Genomic DNA, 22,472 nt, shown 5'->3' with positions numbered 1-22,472 from the left:
CCACAGAACCAGCTGCATCTTGGCTCAGCACCCAGCAGGGTCCCAAGTGGAGAACAGGCGGCTTCCTGGATGGGCTGAGGGCATGATACATCAGAGAAGGCTCCCAGGCCGGCTCTCAGGGAGCAGGATTCAGCAGCAGTACCGAAGCCTTTGTCCTTGAGTTCCTCCACCACCCGGCCCCCGACCCCCCTCCCCATCAACTCCGACTCCTACCCCACACCCATCCATTGAGACCCCTTCTTCCCTAAATGGTCCCCAGCCATACTGTCCTCCAGCATGAAACTTTCCAAGGCACAAAGCAGTCGTCTCTCTTTGGGGCTACATTCTTTTGTAAGTTGCACTCCAGGTATGATTTATTTCTGGTTCATTTCCTGTGACTCAGTTACACAGGATGCTAAATTATGATTATAATGCTTGTCTCCAGATAATGAAGACGGGGCTTGGGTTTCTCATAGCGGAGATTTTATACAAATGCAGAGTATCATTATGGCTAAAATCCATGACTGAAGAAATTAAATTTCCTGAAATGTTTTATATCTGACAAGAATGTTTGTAATCCTCTGTATTTACCGCTAAACGAGGTGGACTACGAGAAAGAAGATATTTCAGGGGAAGGACTGAGCTCAACGGGAAAAATTAACAAATGGGAAAATTGTAGCACTGCGTTTGTTCTTTCTGGAGAGAAAGGGCTTTGGTAAACATGCAACAGGAAACTCTGTTTGATTTCTGCAGGGAAAATCTAACCAGCAACAGACTCATGCGGAATCTTCAAAGGAGAAATTTCTATACTTGTTTACTTTGTGATACGCAGCTGAAAAAGAACACCATGGCTCAGCTCAAAAGGAGCAAGACAGTGAATAACTGATCCAGTTCTGCAAAGAACTAAATACTTAACTGGACATAAAGCAAATGAAAATCTTTACCGTAAAGAAGTAAAAAAAAAAAAAGAGAGAGAGAGATTTGATTTGGGAGGGTAGGGGTGACATACCTTTAATCATTTCCCAAATTTAGTTCTTTTCTGGTTTCATAGTCACACGAGACAATCAAAATCAGGGTTTTAAAGTTTTTCATGTGTCAGACGTAGTTTGAGAACACAACCTGTTCTCAGTTCTCCGTTCTTATTTCCATCTCTCTTTTTGTTTGGAAGTACCAACTTCATTAAAGCAGAACAATGAAAGAATCGGTATTTCTGAAAATAGGCATTTATAGATTCACGCTCACTGGCTTTAGGTGTTTCCTCTATGTAGGTATTAACCGGTATTGCTTCAGGCCATCAAGCCAAGAGATGCCAACGACCTCCACGTCTTCATCAGAACCGAGGGTTCCTCCTAGAGACTCGACCAGTGCAACTGGCAGAACCACAAAGTGCCGGCCCTCTTCTGTGCGTCCTGAAAGATCAGGGGAGAAGGCAAGGCTGGGAGCAGGGCTGGGAGCTGTGGACAGAGCCGGCTGCAACGTATTTCTTATGCCAACTTCAGCTCTATCATTTGTCACAAATACCACTACCTTTTCAAGCCTGGGGCCTAGCTCTGTGGGTCCTGTCCAATGGCTCTCCAGTTCCTGGCCATTTGTTTTTCAAACTTTTTATTTTCTATTGGCGTATGGGTTTCCTTGGTGGCTTGGTGGTAAAGAATCTGCCTACAGTGCAGGAGACCTGGGTTCAGTCTCTGGGTTGGGAAGATCCCCTGGAAAAGGGAATGGCAACCCACTCCAGTATTTTCACCTGGAGAATTCCATGGACAGAGGAGCCTGGTGGGCTACTGTCCATAGGGTTGCAAAGAGTCAAAGACGAGCCAGTGACAAATGCTAACGATGACTAACAGTTGATTCACAATGTTGTCAGGGTTTCAGGTGAACAGCAAAGGGACTCGGGCACACATATACATGTATCCATTGTCCCCCAAACTCCCTCCCATCCAGGCAGTCACATAACATTGAGCAGAGTTCTCTGTGCTACCCAGTAGGACCTTGTTGGTTATCCATTTTAAATACAGCAGTGTGTACATGTCCATCCCAAACTCCTTAATTATCCCTTCCACTCATCCTTCCCTGCTGGCAACCGTAAGTTTGTTCTCTAAGTCTGTGAGTCTGTTTTGTAAACAAGCTCATTTGCATCATGTCTTTTTAGACTCCACATATAAGCGATGCCGTATGTTTCTGCTTCTCTGTCTGTCTTACTTCTCTCATTATGACACTCTGTAGGTCCATCCATGTGGTTGCAAATGGCGTTTTTGATGGAGGCAGCACTTTCTGATCCTACTGAGTTGCTGTCTGCCAGAGCCGGGTACCAGACTGCCCAGACCAAGGCTTGCTCCCCTCTCTAACCTGGGCTGGGGTGTGCCATGCCTACATCAACGTCACTAGCCTCACAAATCGTCCAGAGCTCTGAGCTCAAGCAGCGTCATCTCACAGAAGTGTCCTCATCACAAGCTTCCTCCTCTGTTCCGCCCCTAAAATACCTTCCCCAGAGATGCCTCCTGCCTAGGACCTGCAGACAAATCACCAAACTTATCCGACTGGGACTCCCTCTGCATTTGATGTTAAGTGGACAGACCAGGAGGTTTCTAAGGGAGCCCCAAAGGCTGGGACTGACATGAAGCACTCACTCAATGCCAGCCAAACCTTTGCTTGTGCAACCTCATAGAAACAAGATGTGCTCAGGATTTACTCTGGGAGAATAAGCAGAATGCGGAAGCTGAAGAGGAGAGGAGAAGCAATGTATTTTAGTATGTTCAACGTGAAGTCATCTTCATTCAAATTGTTTAAGAACAAAATATTTCAAATTTGCAGAAAAGTTCCCCAAGATGCAACGCACAGCTATTCACCTACTGTAGACGTTACGCAGATACTACCATTTTGCCATATTGGCCTCAGCTCTTTTAGTTTTAAGAGATCAATCATTATAAGTTAAACAATGACCATCTTCTTTTCCCTTTCTCATCTCTCCCCTTAGAGGTAAATTCTCATCTGAAAATGTGTATCATTCACAGGCTTGTTTTTGTAACCTCATTTGTGTGAGAATTTACATGCCATATATGTAAACCATTGCTTCTGTGTTCTGAAATTCACATAAATGTTTTCATACTGTTTATTTTGTGGCTTTCCTCCACAATTATGCGTTTCCATTTTATCTGTATAGTTTTATATAGATCTAACTCTACATGTAGAACTTCCCTTGTGGCTCCAACAGTAAAGAATCTGCCTGCAATGCAGGAGACCTGGGCTCGATCCCTGGGTTGGGAAGATCCCCTGGAGAAGGGCATGGCAACCCACTCCAGTATTCTTGCCTGGAGAACCCTCATGGACAAAGGAGCCTGATGGGCTACAGTCCATGGGGTCACAAAGAGTGGGTCAGGACTGAGCGACTAAGCACAGCTCTACATAAGTTATATACCAGGAGGCCAACCTCCAGGCTGTGGACTGGTACCTCCTGTCAGATCAGCAGCATCATTAGATTAAAGTGCACAATAAATGCAATGCCCTTGAATCATCCCCAAACCACCCCCAGCTCCTTGGTCCCTGAAAAAATTGTCTTCCGGGAAATCTGTGCTGTCACATGCTATCCTATTCTATGATTAAATCACAGTTTCCTCGTCCATTATCCTAAAAAAAAGAAGTTTAACTTGTGTCTAGTCTTCACTGTTGTATATGATGCTGCAGTGATCATCATTTTATGCACCTTCTTCAACATTTCTGTGAAAGTCTCTCTCGAAGAGACACCTCCATGTGGGGTGCTGGCACCATCAAGCTTTTCCCACGTTGTTCAGTTTCTCTTTGAAGAGGTGAGACACTCACAATTCTACCAAGGATGTATCAGCTTTCCTGTTTTTCCACATCCTCATCAGCCAATAGGATAAAAGGGAAACTGTGGCTTCTTCTCACATCTTCCTAAAAGCTAGTTGCTCTGTTTCTTGATTCTTCTTTCATATCCCATTTATACCCTTCGCCATTATTTTCCTATTTCATGTTTAAACATGTTCTTATTGACTTGTAAGAGCCCTCTACATAATCTGGATATGATCTTTGCTATGTAGGTTGCAAACATCTTCTCCTGGTCTGGTTATCCGGCTAATATTGAGATACAAAAAGCAGGACTTCCCTGGTGGTGCGGGGGATAAGAACCTGCCCACCAGTGCAGGGGACTTGGATCCAATCCCTGGTCTGGGAAGACTCCACGCCCCTTGGATCAATTAAACCCATGCACCACAACTGTTGAGCCTCTGTGCCTCACAACTACGGAAGCCTAGAGTCTGTGCTCCACAAGAGAAGCCACCACCATAAGCCGGTGCCCCTCAGCAAAGCGTAGGCCCCACTCGCCGCAACTAGAGAAAGCCCACGCGTGGCAACCAAAAATACGTAAGTAAATAAAATTAAAAAAAAGAAAGAAAGAAAACAGTACTTAGGATCCAGTTATGATGCTAAATCAGTTCAGTTCAGTTGCTCAGTCGTGTCCGACTCTTTGCGACCCCATGGACTGCAGCATGTTAATATCAGGTCACTTATAAAAATGTCTAAGAAATATTTCTTCTATCGATAAAGATTTCTCTTGTTTTCAGGGAAGAAGGCTACTTATGTTTATCTGAAATGTCATACTGTATACATTTCTGTATAGTTTCAAAAGATGTGACGCTCTTTAACGTTCACGTCTTGCATTTTACTGTTCATGAATATTGCTAAAGTTGGTTTATACAATAAAAAGCAGATCCTAAGACTGTTCAGTCTGAGTTTGAGATATTAGGGAATGACAGAGGAATATCTTCCAGCAACTACTTATCTCAGAAATAATTTCATGAAACAAGTCCTGTGGCTGGTGACATAATTTGCTCTCTGCCCACAGTACCCAGGAGACCTTCATGAGAGGTAAACGCATATCTGTGTACACATGTGTTTATTTGTCTATGTCTAGGGAGTATCTCTATTTTAATCTTACACTCCAATTGATTAATTAAACTTTGAGGAAACTATGTTTTTATGGCACCAGTACCCCATTTGCATCATGGAAAAGTAATTTAGTTATGTCTTAATACCTCACTCATTTCCACTAAAATAAATCCAGAACAGATTCAGAAAGTTGATGCTGAGGACAGACAGTGAATCTGTGAGCCCGTGGCTGGAAGCCTAAAATATTATTTTGAATTAACCTATTAACTCATTTGAGATAATTCTATCCAGATTTGAGTCTGTGTTTACTCAACTGATTTATTGTCTGTTTTTATTTCTCCCAAATGGGACTCATTATGTCTCTTTAAAGCAGTGTTTTCCATGTTTTCTACCATTTTTATTTTTCAAGGTACTTTATATCATAGCGACTGAGTTATGTGTCATGTCCTACTAATTATGAAACCCAGATTTTACTGTGTGTCCATTTTAGTGGGTTTTTATGTATTTGCATATACACACGTGTTTGTTCAGATGCTAAGTATTGCCTGATTCTTTGCAATCCTGGGGATTGCAGCATACCAGGCTCCTCTGGCCTTCACTATCTCCTGGAGTCTGCTCAAATTCATGTCCATTGAGTTGGTGACACTCTATACATTTTGCATCAAAATGGCCTTTTTGAAAGACAGGGATTACATTTTTAGAAGCACTGCACCCTTTAAATGTTTCTATGGATTTATGGAGACTTCTGACATAAAAATAGATTTTCCCATATGACCGGAAATACTAGAACCAGGCCACTCAGTGATTCACCTGAAGTCTTAACTGACCTGCCACAGAAAAAGGAGGCAGTCTTTGCTTCTCTAATAGCAACATGGGAAAGTGAGGTCTTGGGTTGGGAGCTTACCCCTGGAACTTGGTGTCTTGATGGAGCCACTTAGCAGTTGCTAGTGCATCTGTTAAAGGAAAAACACTCATCTTCTGAGGTCAATGTGAGATTAACTGTCCTGGCTCAAAGCAACAGAATAAGTACTCAGTAAGCACTAGTGTCTTCCTATTCCACCTAGTTGCAGAGAACTAGGTGGAATAAATTTATCTGCCATAAATCAGGGCTTTATAACATTCTCAGACAAGCTCTGACATCTGCACAGCCTCGCCTGTGCCACCAATTCTAGAAACCTGCCCAAGTGCTACCGGAAAGATCACTGGGACGAACTGTAACTCATCTCAACAATCAGACCTTCCGATCAGGAACAACAGGTGACTTTTTTGTTTGTTTTCAACAGAGTCTGATTGCTTACCAAGGTTTTCACAGTGCTCTATCAGCTTTTGCAATCAGTATGTACAAAGATCTGGTAGATCCTCACCCCTTTCTTTTCAGTCAGAGAAAACTGAGGCTTGAAGGGGCCAACCACACCAAAGAATGGGTTAAGACTGGACTTTGGAGTTTTCTGACCACGTAGATTTGCTAGTATGTTAGGTCAAACTCTATGCAGTTGCCGTTTTTTTAGATAGACTCCTTAAGTTCACCGGCTTTCCCAGTACAATGTTACCTTACTCACAAACACTGTAGCAGCAAGAGACACATATTAACAAATGTGAGTCCTTTAGTGTGTTGGACTCTGCAAGTCATGGACTGTAGCCCAGGAGGCTCCTCTGTCCATGGAATTCTCCAGGCAAGACTAGTCAGTAGCCATTTCCTTCTTCAGGGATCTTCCCAACCCAGGGATGGAGCCTGGGTCCCCTGCATTGCAGGCAGATTCTTTACTGTCTGAGCCACCAGGGAAGCCCCCATACTAGCACAAAGTACCCTACAAATAGGAGTTCTGATCACTGGAAGGATCAAGGGCCTGCAGGTGGCTGGCATCAGACAGAGACTGGTCAGAGGCTCAAATATCAGAACTCTTTCTCTCTTCCTTATCCGGATGCTGCTGGTGTTGGCTTCGTTTCTGCGAGAGACGCCTCACAGGGTTCAACAGTGGCTACTGAAAGCTCCAGCTTTCCCTGGTCCTTAGAACAGGGACTTCAGCAACCAGAGAGCTCCTCTCTCCTGTGTCTTCTGCAGAAGTCCTGGCTTGAGTCTGTAGCTCTGCTCAAAATCAGGTCCAAGACAGGGACATTGATGGATGTTTGGGGGGTATGTGATTGACAGCCCAACTATAACAGGGGGCATTGCCAACATTAAAGAGGAGCTCTAACCAAAGAAAAAAGGTGCTAAAGTGCTGCTCCTGCCCACTGCATGTAAAATACACATACCTACAAAGAATCGAACATTCTCCCCAACACTGCAGTTCAACTTAATGCGAAAAACAAACAAATAAGAGCAGAACATAAAGAATAAGATGCAGAGAAATTAACTAGACAAAGACCAAAATTATTAAAAAAAAAAAAAAGCAACATGACTAATCTGGTTAACTACACATCAGAATGAATTCACTTCTGAAGTTTAAGAAATGTTATTTCTTTGATGTGGATAACATTTTTATCCACAAGTAAGAAAAATAGTCAAGTTTTACAGAGGGCTTTTAAATATCACAGTTGCCTTTTTCACACAAATACAATGCTTACGATCTCATCTGTCAATGCCTTGCGGTGACATTTGAAAATTAAATAATGCCCATCTAACGGGCCAAAGCCCAGGCATAACCTGAATATTCCTGGCACTTGCATTGCCCCAAAGTTCAGTGGAGCAGAAAACGCAATTGATTTCAGGTCAGAAACAAGCAAACTACTTACATCCACCCTGCAAATTATATTGGCAAAAATAAGTAAGAACGGCCTTAGCGCATTGTGGCAAGCCCACTCTGCCTTCATAACATATTAGGTGCTACATGTAAGAACCATCAGCTCGCATAAGCGAGGGAAGGCATCAGTGTTCACAAGCATATTTAATATTTAAAATGTTTGATTTCTTTCATTTCTAAGTGAAAAATAAAATTAGATGTTCCGTTTTCTTTCCAGGCTTCCCTGGTGGCTCAAACAGTAAAGAATCTGCCTGCAATGCAGGAGACCTGGGTTTGATCCCTAGGTTTAGGAAGATCCCCTAGAGAAGGAAACGGCTCCCCATTCTATTCAGTTCAGCTGCTCAGTCATGTCCAACTCTTTGTGACCCCATGGACTGCAGCACTCCAGGCTTCCCTGTCCATCACCAACTCCTGGGGCTTGCTCAAACTCATGTCCATTGAGTCGGTGATGCCATCCAACCTCTGTCGTCCCCTTCTTCTCCTGCCCTCAATCTTTCCCAGCATCAGGGTCTTTTCCAATGAGTCAGCTCTTCCCATGAGGTGGCCAAAGTATTGGAGTTTCAGCTTCAGCATCAGTCCTTCCAATGAATGTTCAAGACTGATCTCCTTCAGGATGGACTGGTTGGATCTCCTTGCAGTACAGGGGGCTCTCAAGAGTCTTCTCCAATGCCACAGTTCAAAAGCATCAATTCTTTGGTGCTCAGCTTTCTTTATAGTCCAACTCTCACATCCATACATGACTACTGGAAAAACCATAGCTTTGACTAGACAGACCTTTGTCAGCCAAGTAATGTCTCTGCTTTTTAATATGTTGTCTAGATTGGTCATAGCTTTTCTTCCAAGGAGCAAGTGTCTTTTAATTTCATGGCTGCAGTCACCATCTGCAGTGATTTTGGAGCCCCCAAAAAACAAAATCTCTCACTGTTTCCATTGTTTCCCCTTCTATTTGCCATGAAGCGATGGGACCGGATGCCATGATCTTAGCTTTCTGAATGTTGAGTTTTAAGTCAACTTTTTCACTCATCTTTTTCACTTCCTTGTCTAGGAAATCCCATGGGCAGAGGAGCCTGGTGGGCTACAGTCTATGGAGTTGCAAAGAGTCAGACACAACTGAGCAAATAGCACTTTCACTTTTTCATTTTCCTGCCACACGTGAATTAGTTACTTGGCATCACTTGAAAACATATGATGCCTGTGTAGACACTGGCACGGACCCATGAGGTCAAGCAGGGCTGGCTCTGTGGTCCTTGCCGGAGACAATTATGCTCTTACTGTTTACAACAACACATTGATGACACAGCAGAAGAGCAAGGGAGAAAATTCAGTGCTGGAAGGTTTACTGACTTTCGGAGTATTCAAGAATCACAGTCTTGTGCCTTAAAAAAACATCTCTAAAATAATTTTAGAAGTATTTCAGCAGAACCTTTTAACTGAGTTTGCTATTTTCACCCCAAAACTTAGGTAATTTCTTTGAGCAATGCCTAATTTATAAACCAAAATTCTTCATTTAAATGCTATGACACCTGATCTTACTAATAGATACACCAGGGTTGGGGGTGGGGAGGGGGGCAGGGTAAAAATCTTGAGCCTGTCTTCTTTTTCATTTTTCATTAACTTTTCAAAGGATTGATGTAACATCCAATGCTCATTCTTTCTGCACCATATTATTGCTAAGAAGATCTCTTCATTTTAAATGTATTCTAATAAAAATTTGACATTCACACATTTCATAAGGAACAAATTGAAGAATTTTTGGCAGTAAGGAAAGATAAATTTCCATTAATAAATACAGCTATTTCTCCAATTTCAAATACAAATGGAGAAAACTGTTGGTAATTAGACTTGAAATTAATCAATTCCTATTTTTGCCAACAAATGAACAAATTTTAAGGAGACTTAGAGAATCGATTTGATTCTTTTTATCATGGCTCCTGAAATCTTGAAAATATTTCAAAGCATTTACTTCACCTCTCTAAAGATGTCTTATAAACAGTGTAGTTTTTTGAACTTCTATGTAATGCCTTGAGAAATGAGAGAGCCAGAAATTATTACAACTACAAGCTATGTCCTAGCATCTGAGGACAGTCTGCAGAGTAGTTGCAAAGAGAATTCAAGGTTAGAAGGGAATTATGAACGACTCAGATTGATTTTCAGTTGACTCAAACTCTCAATAGTATTTAGCCTTTAAGTTTACTGATCTCTTATTGAGCATTACACACACATAAAAGACATTACTTTGCCATGTTTTTGTTTTCCCTACTAAAAGAGATTATTTTAAGATAGCATAGTAAACACCAAAGATTATAGGAAAACATATTTGCAAGAGATATTTTCTTTTTTGAACTATTTTTAAGTTAGAAGATTTATAATTTTGACATCTGAAGTAGCAGTGTTTGCTGTTCAAAAAGAACAAATGGAGAGTTCATTTGACAGATTAAGTTTTATTTCAGGGTTCAGTTACAAATAAAGAAAGAGAAGAGAAAAAAAGAGATACCATTACAAAATGATCATGTGTTCCAAAAGAAATCCATCATCTAACATTTTCTGCAGGATATCAGTTGATGGCATCAAAAGATAAAAGTCTCATTTGCCAATCACATCCCCTAAATAGGAAAACATTTTAAGTGCCAGGCAGAATCCAGTTTATAAATGCTCAGATGTGCTCCAGATTATGTACTCAGGAAATCTAAGTTACGTGTTCTTCTAAGGGAAATCTTAAAAGGAATAATTATCAAAATGATATTACGCTGAATCTTTCCAGACTGTTACTGCGCTCACAAGATTCTCTGGTGGGTCTGTTCCCATTCTCAACTAGCTACTCAAGGCTGGCCACGTCGTTCTCTTTTCCTGATGTCTACGTTGCCTTAATTGTACAATGGCTTTCATTTGCTCTTCATGTCAGATTCAAACTTGAAGAGTCTTCTGGTATTTGTTCATCAAGGGAGAAAGCAATTTTCTCCCTTGCTCTTCTGCTGTGTCACTGACGTATTGTTGTGAACAGGAAGAGCACAACTGTCTCCCACAAGGACCACAGAGCCAGCCCTGTTTGCCCTCCCAGGCTAGACAGTATTTTCTATTATCAAACCGAATAATAGAAACACGGCTGGTAAGAGGATTGTTAATCATATGAAAAGTAGTTCAGAAACACGCAAATAGGGGAAAAAAAGACTGAAGGTGAACATTTCTGATATCTTCAAATATCTGAAGGATTGTTGAGTGAAAGACGTTATATTTATCATGTCAACACCAGAGAGCAGGCTGCTGTGCATGTACTGTTGCGACCCCATGGACTGCAGCCCGCCAGCCTCCTCTGTCCACGGGATTCTCCAGGAAAGAATCCTGGAGTGGGGTGCCATTTCCTCCTCCAGGGGATCTTCTGGCCCCAGGGATCGAACCCACGTCTTTTGCATCTCTTGCATTGTCAGGTGGATTCTTTACCACCGCGCCACCAGGGAAACTGGGTCTTAGCCCAGAAGGAGGAAAAAGACCAACAGTCGCAGCTGTCCTCAAAGAGAAAGAACTGTTTGGTAAAGAATTAAGGCTGGTTCTTTATCTGGTAGAAAAACAAAGCAGGAATATCACAATCGGGAAGAAGCTTTTAATCCTGGATACCTGCTAGGGAGTCCTCCGACTCCAGTCTTTGGGTTGTCCTCTTCGTTTTCTCACCCAGTTACTGGCCACCTAACTGCACCTTCCACCTGCCCTCAGCAGCCAGCCAGCTTATGCAACAGGACTTTTTGCTCCTATTCATTCGCCAAGAAATTGTCTCTGTTCCAGATAGTGTTACCCTCCCCAGTACACGACCATAAGCAAGCTACGTAACTACTCAGGTCTGCGACTTCCTACCCACCTCAAGGGGAGGCTGTGAGGAATAAATTAGATCATTGTGCATTTAGCACGGCTCCTGGCATGTAGTAATTACGAAATACTGTTTGCTCTTTTTAGCCATTATTATTGCACCCCGACTCCAGATCACTGTCTCCAAGAGGCAGGCGTGCACTAATCAGACCCAGGTTTAGTTGACTCCCTGAAACGATTTCTCTCTCTTAGGCGTGCAATTATTTCCAGCTGTTCTGAATTTGCTGAGAGACACCATAGAATTGTAAGGGGTCCAATTGTAGGAGTATCATACCTGTAAAAGGTGAAGTTCTGCTGAACTTGGTATTGAACCAGGCTCTCCTGCATTGCAGATGGATTCTTTAACAACTGAGCGTCCAGGAAGTCCATCACTCCATCTAGAAGTCTTCAAAGATACAAGACGACCGTTTGAGCAAAGAGAACGTCAGGTCTTCTATGGATCGCCCAATCTCTCTGGCCAGGTTTAGACCAGAATCAAATCAGAAAGTGACATGAACACTGAGAGATTCCTTCCTTAAAAATAAAAGGAACAACAAACCCAAACCTCAGACATTCAACAAAATAATCAACCTGTACTCTGTGAAAGTGACAGGGATGTGAAAGACAAAGAAACTGAGAAATAGTCACAATTTCAAGCTTAATGACTGAACGCAATATGGGATCCCAGACTGGATCCTGGAGCAGAAAACAGACATTATGTGAAAACTTGGTGAAATTCTAATACAGTCTGTAATTTAGCCAACCAGCATTGTATCTTCACTAATTTCCTGAGTTTGGTCATCGTATTATGGTTATGTAAGGTGTTAAATCGGAGAAGGCAATGGCACCCCACTCCAGTACTCTTGCCTGGAAAATCCCATGGATGGAGGAGCCTGGTAGGCTGCAGTCCGTGGGGTTGCTAAGAGTCGGACACGACTGAGCGACTTGACTTTTACTTTGCACTTTCTTGCATTGGAGAAGGAAATGGCAACCCACTCCAGTGTTCTTGCCTGGAGAATCCCAGGGACGGGGGAGCCTGGTGGGCTGCCATCTCTGGGGTCGCACAGAGTCGGACACGACTAAAGCGACTTAGCAGTAGCAGCAGCAGCAGCAAGGTGTTAAACAGTGGACATCCACACTATCTCTATAAATTTTCTATAAGTCTAAAACTATTCTAAAAGAAAAAGGATAAAAACAGTAAAATATAAAATAATACAACAAAAATATTTAAAAATTTTAATAAATGTTCCTTCCGAAAGTTTCCTACATTGGAGATACTAGGTCTATGATTTGCAGCTGTAGGTCAGAGAAGACTATGCCGAGAAAAATAAGTTCTCACCCACAAAACCAAAAGATAGGTTTACAAATCAGTTTAAACCTGCCTCCTCATTAAAGTGCTCAACTCAGGCAAAGAAAAAAAAAAAAAACAGGATAAGCAAACCTAGATGTATGTGAGTATGCTGAGTCAATCAGTCATACTGAAGCCCACAAGGCTACTCCATCCATGGAATTTTCCAGGCAAGAATACTGGAGTGACTGCCATTTCCTTCTCCAAGTGATTTTCCAAGACTACCCCCTCAACCTGCCACCCTGGGGCTCCTGCATTGACAGGCAGATTCATCACCACTGAGCCACCTGGGAAGCCCTAACGCAAATATACAAAGATCAACAGTTTCCCAGGAAGAAAGCAATTAGAAAATATAATGGAAGAAAAATTGATTCACAAGAGGAACTCTAATCATGGACTAACTAACACGGTACAAAAATTTATAGAAGTTACACAGATTTAACATTGGGGAAGGGGGCAGTCCTTACTCCATGGAGAGACGCATGTCATGCTTGGAGAGGAATGTTGTGGTTTCTGCCTTGAGGAAGGTCAGAAGCTCTCAAGTGGACAGAGGAAGCTATCAAAAGAAAAAAAAAAAAAAACAGCTTAATATCTTAGTCTCATTTATTTTGGGGCCTATTTAATCTTTTTATATTGTTGTTCAGTTGCTAAGTCGTGTCCAACTCTTTGCGACCCCATGGACTGCAGCACATTAGGCTTTCCTGTCCTTCACTGATTTTTTGTTATTAGCCTACATTTATTACACATCAAGTACTTTGTCCAAAGCATGCATAATTGTTTCTGTGGACACTGCCAGAGATAAAGTAGCCTGCTGCATTACTTTTGTTGTGAAGTTTTCATGGATGAATCTCAACTCTCCCCAAGAGTGTACATCTTTAAAAATAGGAGTAATTTTTACATAGTCTCAGGATGCCTACTCCAATTCCTATTGTTCTGATTTGCTGATACTGAAATCCTACTATCCTAAATTATTTGCTAAGGAACAATTAGCAACAGATAGGCATTATTTTCCATTTAATAAGAACTTTTATCCTACGACTCCATTTTTATCCAGTCTCAGTATTACAGTATATATAAAGTATTACGGTTTATATAAAAGGGTGGTGAGACTGACTCGATTTGTCTTGATCTTTTGATTTTTAAAAAAGCTCTTCATATGGAGTTTATTATCGTGAAATCTGTTTCACATTATTAAAACCAGCAGGGTAAGACATTGACAATCACAGAATAGTTATAGTTTATTTTACATTATGGTTTAACACGCCGCCTTAGCCCTTTATCTCTAACGTCCTTAAAGATATGAGAGATTTTCTATAATATTAAAATTCTAAGTACTACTAGTATATATTTTAGCTTCCCCCTTCTTAGACAAATATGTCTGAAATGATCACTTATAAGTTTAAATAGCAAGCCTTCCATGTTTAGAGATTTATGACTTCATGTTTGGAAATTAAACATGTTTAGAGATTTGTAATGGAAACTCTAGGCATTATAGTGTCTGAATAAAAGGTGTTCAAAAATTATAAGCAAAATATACAGGAAGGAACTTTTTTATAATTTGTCATTTTTCCATATCTGCTTCATCATCTACCGATTCTAAAAATATATTTATATTATGAAAAGATTAAAGAGTTACAAAGATGTTTACTTAACACAGTTCTTTTCATATCTGAATTATCTCTCCAGCTGGGTAGTGATAGCTGGAGAGTCAAATTGTGGCAGACGTGCTGTAAATATTTTTATTTTGATGATTTATTAAACCTGCTCCACTCTTCATCTAGTCTGAAGCAAGATCCCACAGGGCATGGGTTAAATAGGAAAGGAAATCATCAAAGCATATACGACACTGAAAAAGCAAGAAGTTAGAAATGAGAGAATTGCCCATCGGCAGCTGGGAAAGTCAAGAGCAAACAGGAAAAGGAGAAAAGTGAAAAGTTAAGTAAAGAGACAGGGACTCGAAGGCCCTAATCGTTCCCAGGTGAGTGTATCCGGGCTGTGTCATCATGTACCATTTTCCTGACTCAACAGGAGATACTCAAACCTTCGTGCCCTCTACCAAGTGTGTAAAATACACAAGAAAGAAAATCAAACCTGTCTTCCGGGACGTAACTCTCAATATCCCTGGTGGCTCAGATGGTAAAGAATCTGCTTGCAGTGCAAGAGACTCGGGTTTGATCCTTGGGTGGGGAAGATCCCTGAGAAGGAAATGACAACCCACTCCAGTATTCTTGCCTGGAGAATCCCATGGACAGAGGAGCCTGGTGGGCTACAGTCTATGGGGTTGAAAAGAGTTGAACACAACTGAGTGACTAACACACACACACATACACACACACACTTGGTTGAACTAACACTGTCTCCTCTGTATTTGTTGCGGTTTTTGTTGGGGAAATGGTGTTCTTGTCTGTATATTAGTATCTTTTTTAAGTCCTGCTTTTTATATTTATTTATGGCCACACCACGCAGCATGTGGGATCTTAGTTCCCTGACCGGGTATCAAACCCGTGACCCTGCAGTGGAAGCTCACCGCCCTAACTCCTGGGCCACCAGGGAAGTCCTGGATATGAGCATCTTAGAGCAGTTCAGAAGACAAGTCATGTTTCCAGACAGCTCTTCACTTCCAGACACCAATGCAGCCTTCCCAGGGCTGGGGAGCCTGAGGTGGGGACGGCATGAGGTCAGAGTCCAGGTGTGCGCTCAGGATTCCACAAAGCGGAGGCAGAGGGGACCGTCGTGCTGGTTGTGGCCAGCTGGATGCCTCCTCCACGGGATCCTGTGCTCTTCCCACCTGGCCCGTCACCAGCGAGGGACCTGTCTGAGTGGGGCTGTGTCCCTCACTGGGCCTGGGGGTGTGCGAGCCGCCACCTTCCCCAGCTGACTTCCCTGCAGGCTTTGAGTGCAATTCGAGTGTGTCTAGGGAGGGCATGAGGGGAGGTGGACATGAAGTTTCAGGAGAAGTTCAGTTGAAATGCTGGCAAGAGCCCTTTTTCCAGCAATGTTTGGGGGTCTAAATCAAGCAATGTAGGCTTAAACTAGAAGGATCTGACCCTTTCTCACAAAACACTTACACACAGCACCTGCTGGCTTATAGCATCCAAGCAGGGCTGGGCTGACCCAGCTACAGTCCAAAAAGACAGGAATGGCCAGAGCACCTACATCACAATCTGGCTTGGAAGGAAAACAAATCGGTTCAGACTGGGCTTGGCTGTAAGGAAACATGGCCTCAGGGGGCTTCCCTGATGGTCTAGTGGTTAAGATTCTGCTCTCCCAATGCAGGGAACTGGGGTTCAATTCCCAGTCAGGGAACTAAGATCCCACATGCTGATTGGTGTGGCCAAAAAAATAATAGAAACTAAAAAGACATCAATTTGTAAAATTTTCTTTTTAAGGAGCAATAGTTTAAAAAGAAAAAAAAAACCTGTGGCCTCAGGACCCGTGAATATTATTGACCAACTGGTGTCACTCAACAGATATGAGGGCAAGTAATGTGTTAAAAGCAGCACTGCTGTTTGAGGCAAATGATTACTTAGAGGAATAAGGGAAGGAGATGCCATTAAGAAGTTTCCAACCCTTTGCAGGTTAATGAAGACGTATTAGCTACAATACAAAAGTCTACATTTCTAAAGAATGATAAGAACTAGAAGAGGATAACAAGCAAAAAATCAGATCATATAAGACACAAATATGCAAACTTAAACATATTATCCATAAAAGACACACACACACACATATATATACATACGAGATACAAATATATATAAATATATTATGTGGCCTTTAGTTCAGTTCAGTCGCTCAGTCGTGTCCGACTCTTTGTGACCCCATGAACCGCAGCATGCCAGGCCTCCCTGTCCATCACCAACTCCCGGAGTTTACTCAAACTCACGTCCGTTGAGTCAGTGATACCATCCAATCATGTCATCCTCTGTCATCCCCTTCTCCTCCTGCCCTCAATCTTTCCCAGCATCGGGGTCTTTTCTAATGAGTCAGCTCTTCTCATCAGGTGGCCAAAGTATTGGAGTTTCAGTTTCAGCATCAGGCCTTCCTATGAACACTCAGGACTGATTTCCTTTAGGATGGACTGGTCAGATCTCCTTGCAGTCCAAGGGACTCTCAAGAGTCTTCTTCAACACTACAGTTGAAAACATCAATTCTTTGGCACTCAGCTTTCTTTATAGTCAAACTCTCACACCCACACATGACTACTGGAAAAACCGTAGCCTTGACGAGACAGACCTTTGTTGGCAAAGTAATGTCTCTGCTTTTAATGTAGCCATAGTACACAAATATGATATCTTAACCCTCCTGAGTGCCCTGACTTGTCACCTCCACTGTGGTTTTCAGGGAGTAGAAATAAGGAATGTGTCTGCTCAGTTGTGTCTAACGCTTTTTTGACCCTGTAGACTGTAGCCCTCCAGGTTCCTCTGCCCATGGAATTTTCCAGGCAAGAACACTGGAATGAGTTGCCATTTTCTGCTCCAGGGGATCTTGCCAACCCAGGGATCCAATCCATGTCTTCTAGGTCTCCTGCATTGGCAGGTTGATTTTTTCCCTCTGTGCCACCTGGGAAGCCCCCAAATAAGAAGGAAAGTGGAATCAAATCAAGACACATGCGATTCAGCCCAAGTGCCCAAGTGATGAAGTTTCCTTCTGCTCCTCTTCCACCCATGTTCCTTCCCCTGTCTCCTGCCCTCCAGCCTATGGCCTCTCCCTCTCTCTAAGCTCCCTAGGAAGCTCCCTGCTTCCCTGAGAAGCAGTGTGTTATCACATGCATCGTCAAATAATGTTCCCACACAAAATAAAGCTTCCCCCCAAAACGTGAGAGTTTGTCCCAGCTCTATAAAGAATCTGAACCACTCTTTTTCCCCTCCTTGAATGTCTGTGGGGTTGGCTTTAGTTTGTTGTTCATTTTCTGGGATTATATGGAACAAAATATTTCTTTAAAAATATCTTCTTTTGCCTTATGCTAAAGTAGTCAGATCAACTACTCTGCAAATGTTTAGGGAAGCTAATCATAGAAATAACATTTTTTTTCCTTTACCTAACACGCAGCTTTGGTGTAAAACCATGTAGTAGCGGATGCTGTACCCCAAGACATGGAATGGCAGTGGAAAGAGCCGGTGGCGGGAGGGAAAGGGCGAGGGAGGGGCAGATGTCTTATCAGACTCTCTTCACCATGCAGGCGGTACCTCTCGGACACCCTCCTTAAGAATTAATTTCTAGAACAGCTCTTCAGCCTGAAAGCCCAGAAAATGATTCCACACGCAGTGGTCCCAGAAGAGTCCCTCTGACCCCGTCCAGGCCTTTGTCTGTCACACCGTCGCCTTTTCACGGACTCCTGGGGGCTTGGGCCGATAGTAAAATGAAACTCCAAGTATGAAACTTTGGGCTCTTCGTAATCTAACTCGTCACAAACATTTTTACCCTTAATCCTTAGAGCCCAAATAGCATCATTTTAAAAATTCCCTTATTAACAGATACCTTTTAATTATCATTTGTGGGATAGGAAAAAAAAAAAATCAACCAAGTTCAGGCCACCTCTCACCTTGTCTCTTTCTTTTTCCTTTTTGTTCAGCAAGAATCTCATGGCTTTCCCTCCCATTAGCCCATTATTCCTGTTCACCACGAGGCCGTGTTCCCGTCTGTAAGGGACACAACGTGTCATTGTCCGAAGGCCACCTACATCAGTCTGCTCCAGGGAAAACGAGCTCTCGCCACACACAAAAGCGAAATCTGTGCAGACGCTGGCTTCAATCACTTGGTTAAGTGTCGTGCAATGAGTGACAATACAGGTTTTTTTTATTCTCACTGGGGACAGAACGATGTTTAATTAGGCATTTAAAAGCGACTGTTAACTTATACAGACCTCATCACAAATGGTTTTTCAGCAGGCTCAGTGATCTGAAACACCAATTAGTTTCAATTCACACTTATTGTCTGTCCCTCATTACAGCAGTTAGTTCAGAATCTAAATTCTTTCCTATGCAAGAAAGTGTTGATGTCCTCCTGTGAATAAGAAGAATATATATGTTTTGTCCTTTTTTCAAACGGCACCCTGTAAAATGTCTTCTCATGTGTCTCTTTTCTAACTGGAGAAGCATGCAGAGCTCTTCTCCAGAAGACGCCCTTCGTTGAGACCGGTGGTCTTACTCTGAAGCCTCTTTATTTCCAAGGCCTTCGGTGGGCAGGGGGGTGGGTGGGGGGTGACCTGTGATGCCTCTCCTGATGCTGCAGCTCCCACAGGTCTGGGCAGCTGCGTCTGTCATGACCGCCCTGACTCCTGGGTCGTGCATGGCCTCTCTGAATGCCCTTCTCTCGGACGGAGTGGACTCTCCATAGCCAGCCTCTCTTACGGGTCCCCAAGCTCCCAGCCCACAGAAGCACGTGTTTTCTGCTCGCTCAAAAGTCCAGCTTTAGTACAACAGAGAGTAAGCAGAAGAGCATGGAAGGAAGGGCATCACGTCTTTCCAGAGAAGGAGAGCCACTCAGAGGCAGATAGATGGATATAGAGATGGATGGATAGAAAAGCAGATTGATCAGATAGATATAGAGACAGATGGATAGAAAAGTAGAAAGATGACAGAGATAGAAAAATGTTCGCTAGACAGACGTAGATAGGTAGATAGATATGGGTAAGTAGGTAGATAGATAAAGATGGATACAGATGATGGATATATAGATATAGATAGACGATATTGCTGTTGTTGTTCAGGTGCTAAGTCATATCCGACTTTTCACGACCCCATGGACTGCAGCACACTAGGCTTCCAGAGAGGTGATAGAGATAGATAAATCATAGATATCAGTAGATACATGGATATAGGTAGGCAGGTAGGTAGAGATATAGATAGATGATAGATAGATACCAATAGATATATATCAATAGACAGATGGATGAGTGTGTGCTAGGTCGCTTCAGTTGTGTCCAGCTCTGTGTGACCATATGGACTGTAGACTGCCAGGCTCCTCTGAACATGGGGTTCTCCAGGCAAGAATCCTGGAGTGGGCTGCCATAGATAAGACACTGATTTTAATTATGGAGGCTGCTGAGTCCAAAATCTATAGATCGGGTCCTCAAGCTAGACATTCAAGGAAGAGTTACGATAGCCTTGAGTCTAATTCTGTAAGGCAGCAGGCTGAACATTTAGGCAAGACTTCCATGTTGCTGTCTCAAGAAGAATTCTTTCTTCTTTGGGAAAATGCAGTCTTTTCTCTTGAGGCCTTCAACACAGCACTGACGCTATGGGAGGGAATCAGCTTTACTGAGTCTGCTGGTTTAAATGTTAAACTAAAAACACCTTCACCACAATGCCTAGATGGATGTTTAATCAAACAACTGGGTATCCTCACCAGCTGACACATAAAATTGACCATCACAGGAGGAGGACACAAACTAGAATGCACATGGCGGTTCTGCCCTTCAAACGACCCCAAGACAATCCTTGGGCCTCGGTTCCCTCACTTGTAATAGTTGCTGTTGTTCAGTCGCCAAGTTGTGTCTGACTCTTTGCAGCCCCATGGACTGCAGCATGCCAGGCCTCCTGGCTCCTCAGCATTTCCCAGAGTTTACCCAGGTTCATGTCCATTGAATCAGTGATGGCATCCAACAGTCCATCACCTGTAATGTGCTTCCCCAAATAAAATAAATGAGAACAAACAGGATTTGGGGCTGTCTGAAGAATGAGGAGTGTTCGGTTAACAAAGCTGGATTCCCTCTCTTTGAATTGTCACTAATAACATAGTAAAGTGGCAAACCACTTCAGTATTCTTGCCTTGAGAACCCCATGAACAGTATGAAAAGGCAAGATGATACGATACTGAAAGAGGAACTCCCCAGGTCGGTAGGTGCCCAATATGCTACTGGAGATCAGTGGAGAAATAAGTCCAGAAAGAATGAAGGGATGGAGCCAAAGCAAAAACAATACCCAGTTGTGGATGTGATTGGTGATAGAAGCAAGGTCCGATGCTGTAAAGAGCAATATTGCATAGGAACCTGGAATGTTAGGTCCATGAATCAAGGCAAATTGGAAGTGGTCAAACAGGAGATGGCAAGAGTGAATGTCAACATTCTAGGAATCAGCGAACTAAAATGGACTGGAATGGTTGAATTTAACTCAGATGATCATTATATCTACTACTGTGGGCAGGAATCCCTTAGAAGAAATGGAGTAGCCATCATGGTCAACAAAAGTCTGAAATGTAGTACTTGGATGCAATCTCAAAAATGACAGAATGATCTCTGTTTGTTTCCAAGACAAATCATTCAACATCACAGTAATCCAAGCCAAGTCCCAACCAGTAACGCTGAAGAAACTGAAGTTGAACAGTTCTATGAAGACCTACAAGACCTTTTAGAACTAACACCCAAAAAAGATGTCCTTTTCATTATAGAGGACTGGAATGCAAAAGTAGGAAGTCAAGAAACACCTGGAGTAACAGGCAAATTTGGCCTTGGAATAAGGAATGAAGCAGGGCAAAGGCTAATAGAGTTTTGCCAAGAGAACGCACTGGTCATAGCAAACACCCTCTTCCATCAACACAAGAGAAGACTCTATACATGGACATCACCAGATGGTCAACACTGAAAGCAGATTGATTATATTATTTGCAGCCAAAAATGGAGAAGCTGTATACAGTCAGCAAAAACAAGACCGCGAGCTGACTGTGGCTCAGATCATGAACTCCTTATTACCAAATTCAGACTTAAATTGAAGAAAGTAGGGAAAACCACTAGACCATTCAGGTATGACCTAAATCAAATCCCTTATGATTATACAGTGGAAGTGAGAAATAGATTTAAGGGACTAGATCTGATAGATAGAGTGCCTGATGAACTATGGATGGAGGTTCGTGACATTGTACAGGAGACAGAGATCAAGACCATCCCCATGGGAAAGAAATGCAAAAAAGCAAAATGGCTGTCTGAGGAGGCCTTACGAATAGCTGTGAAAAGAAGAGAAGTGAAAAGCAAAGGAGAAAAGGAAAGATATAAACATCCAAATGCAGAGTTCCAAAGAATAGCAAGAAGAGACAAGAAAGCCTTCCTCAGTGATCAATGCAAAGAAATAGAGGAAAACAACAGAATGGGAAAGACTAGAGATCTCCTCAAGAAAATTAGAGATACCAAGGGAACATTTCATGCAAAGATGGGCTCGATAAAGGACAGAAATGGTATGGACCTAACAGAAGCAGAAGATATTAAGAAGAGGTGGCAAGAATACACAGGATAACTGTACAAAAAAGAGCTTCATGACTCCGATAATCACGATGGTGTGATCACTCACCTAGAGCCAGACAACCTGGAATGTGAAGTCAAGTGGGCCTTAGGAAGCATCACTATGAACAAAGCTAGTGGAGGTGATGGAATTCCAGTTGCTGCTGCTAAGTCGCTTCAGTCATATCTGACTCTGTGCAACCCCACAGACGGTCAGGGACCCCACCAGGCTCCCTGGTCCCTGGGATTCTCCAGGCAAGAACACTGGAGTGGGCTGCCATTTCCTTCTCCAATGCATGAAAGTGAAAAGTGAAAGTGAAGTCACTCAGTCGTGTCCAACTCTTAGCGACCTCATGGACTGCAGCCTACCAGGCTCCTCCGTCCATGGGATTTTCCAGGCAAGAGTACTGGAGTGGGGTGCCATTGCCTTCTCTGGGAATTCCAGTTGAGC

General features: G+C 42.7%; 1 long non-coding RNA gene and 1 other non-coding gene across 2 annotated transcripts; one reads left to right on the top strand and one right to left on the bottom strand.

Annotated features, from left to right (window-relative positions):
- Window positions 1-849: 849 nt before the first annotated feature.
- Window positions 850-13,365, bottom strand: LOC129624199 (uncharacterized). The gene is made up of 3 exons (XR_008700818.1): window positions 13,275-13,365; window positions 11,755-11,865; window positions 850-1,388 (listed from the first exon to the last, which is right to left on the bottom strand). It is a non-coding gene; the product is annotated as an uncharacterized LOC129624199 (long non-coding RNA).
- Window positions 13,366-16,040: 2,675 nt separating this feature from the next.
- On the top strand, window positions 16,041-16,113 carry TRNAG-CCC (transfer RNA glycine (anticodon CCC)). Its single transcript has one exon. It is a non-coding gene; the product is annotated as a tRNA-Gly (tRNA).
- The last annotated feature ends 6,359 nt before the right edge of the window (window positions 16,114-22,472 follow it).

Source organism: Bubalus kerabau, chromosome 12 (genome assembly GCF_029407905.1).
Source record: "Bubalus kerabau isolate K-KA32 ecotype Philippines breed swamp buffalo chromosome 12, PCC_UOA_SB_1v2, whole genome shotgun sequence".
Classification (NCBI taxonomy): domain Eukaryota; kingdom Metazoa; phylum Chordata; class Mammalia; order Artiodactyla; family Bovidae; genus Bubalus; species Bubalus kerabau.
The sequence above is the reverse complement of the archived record's forward strand: the minus strand, read 5'-3'. Positions and strand labels throughout refer to the sequence as shown.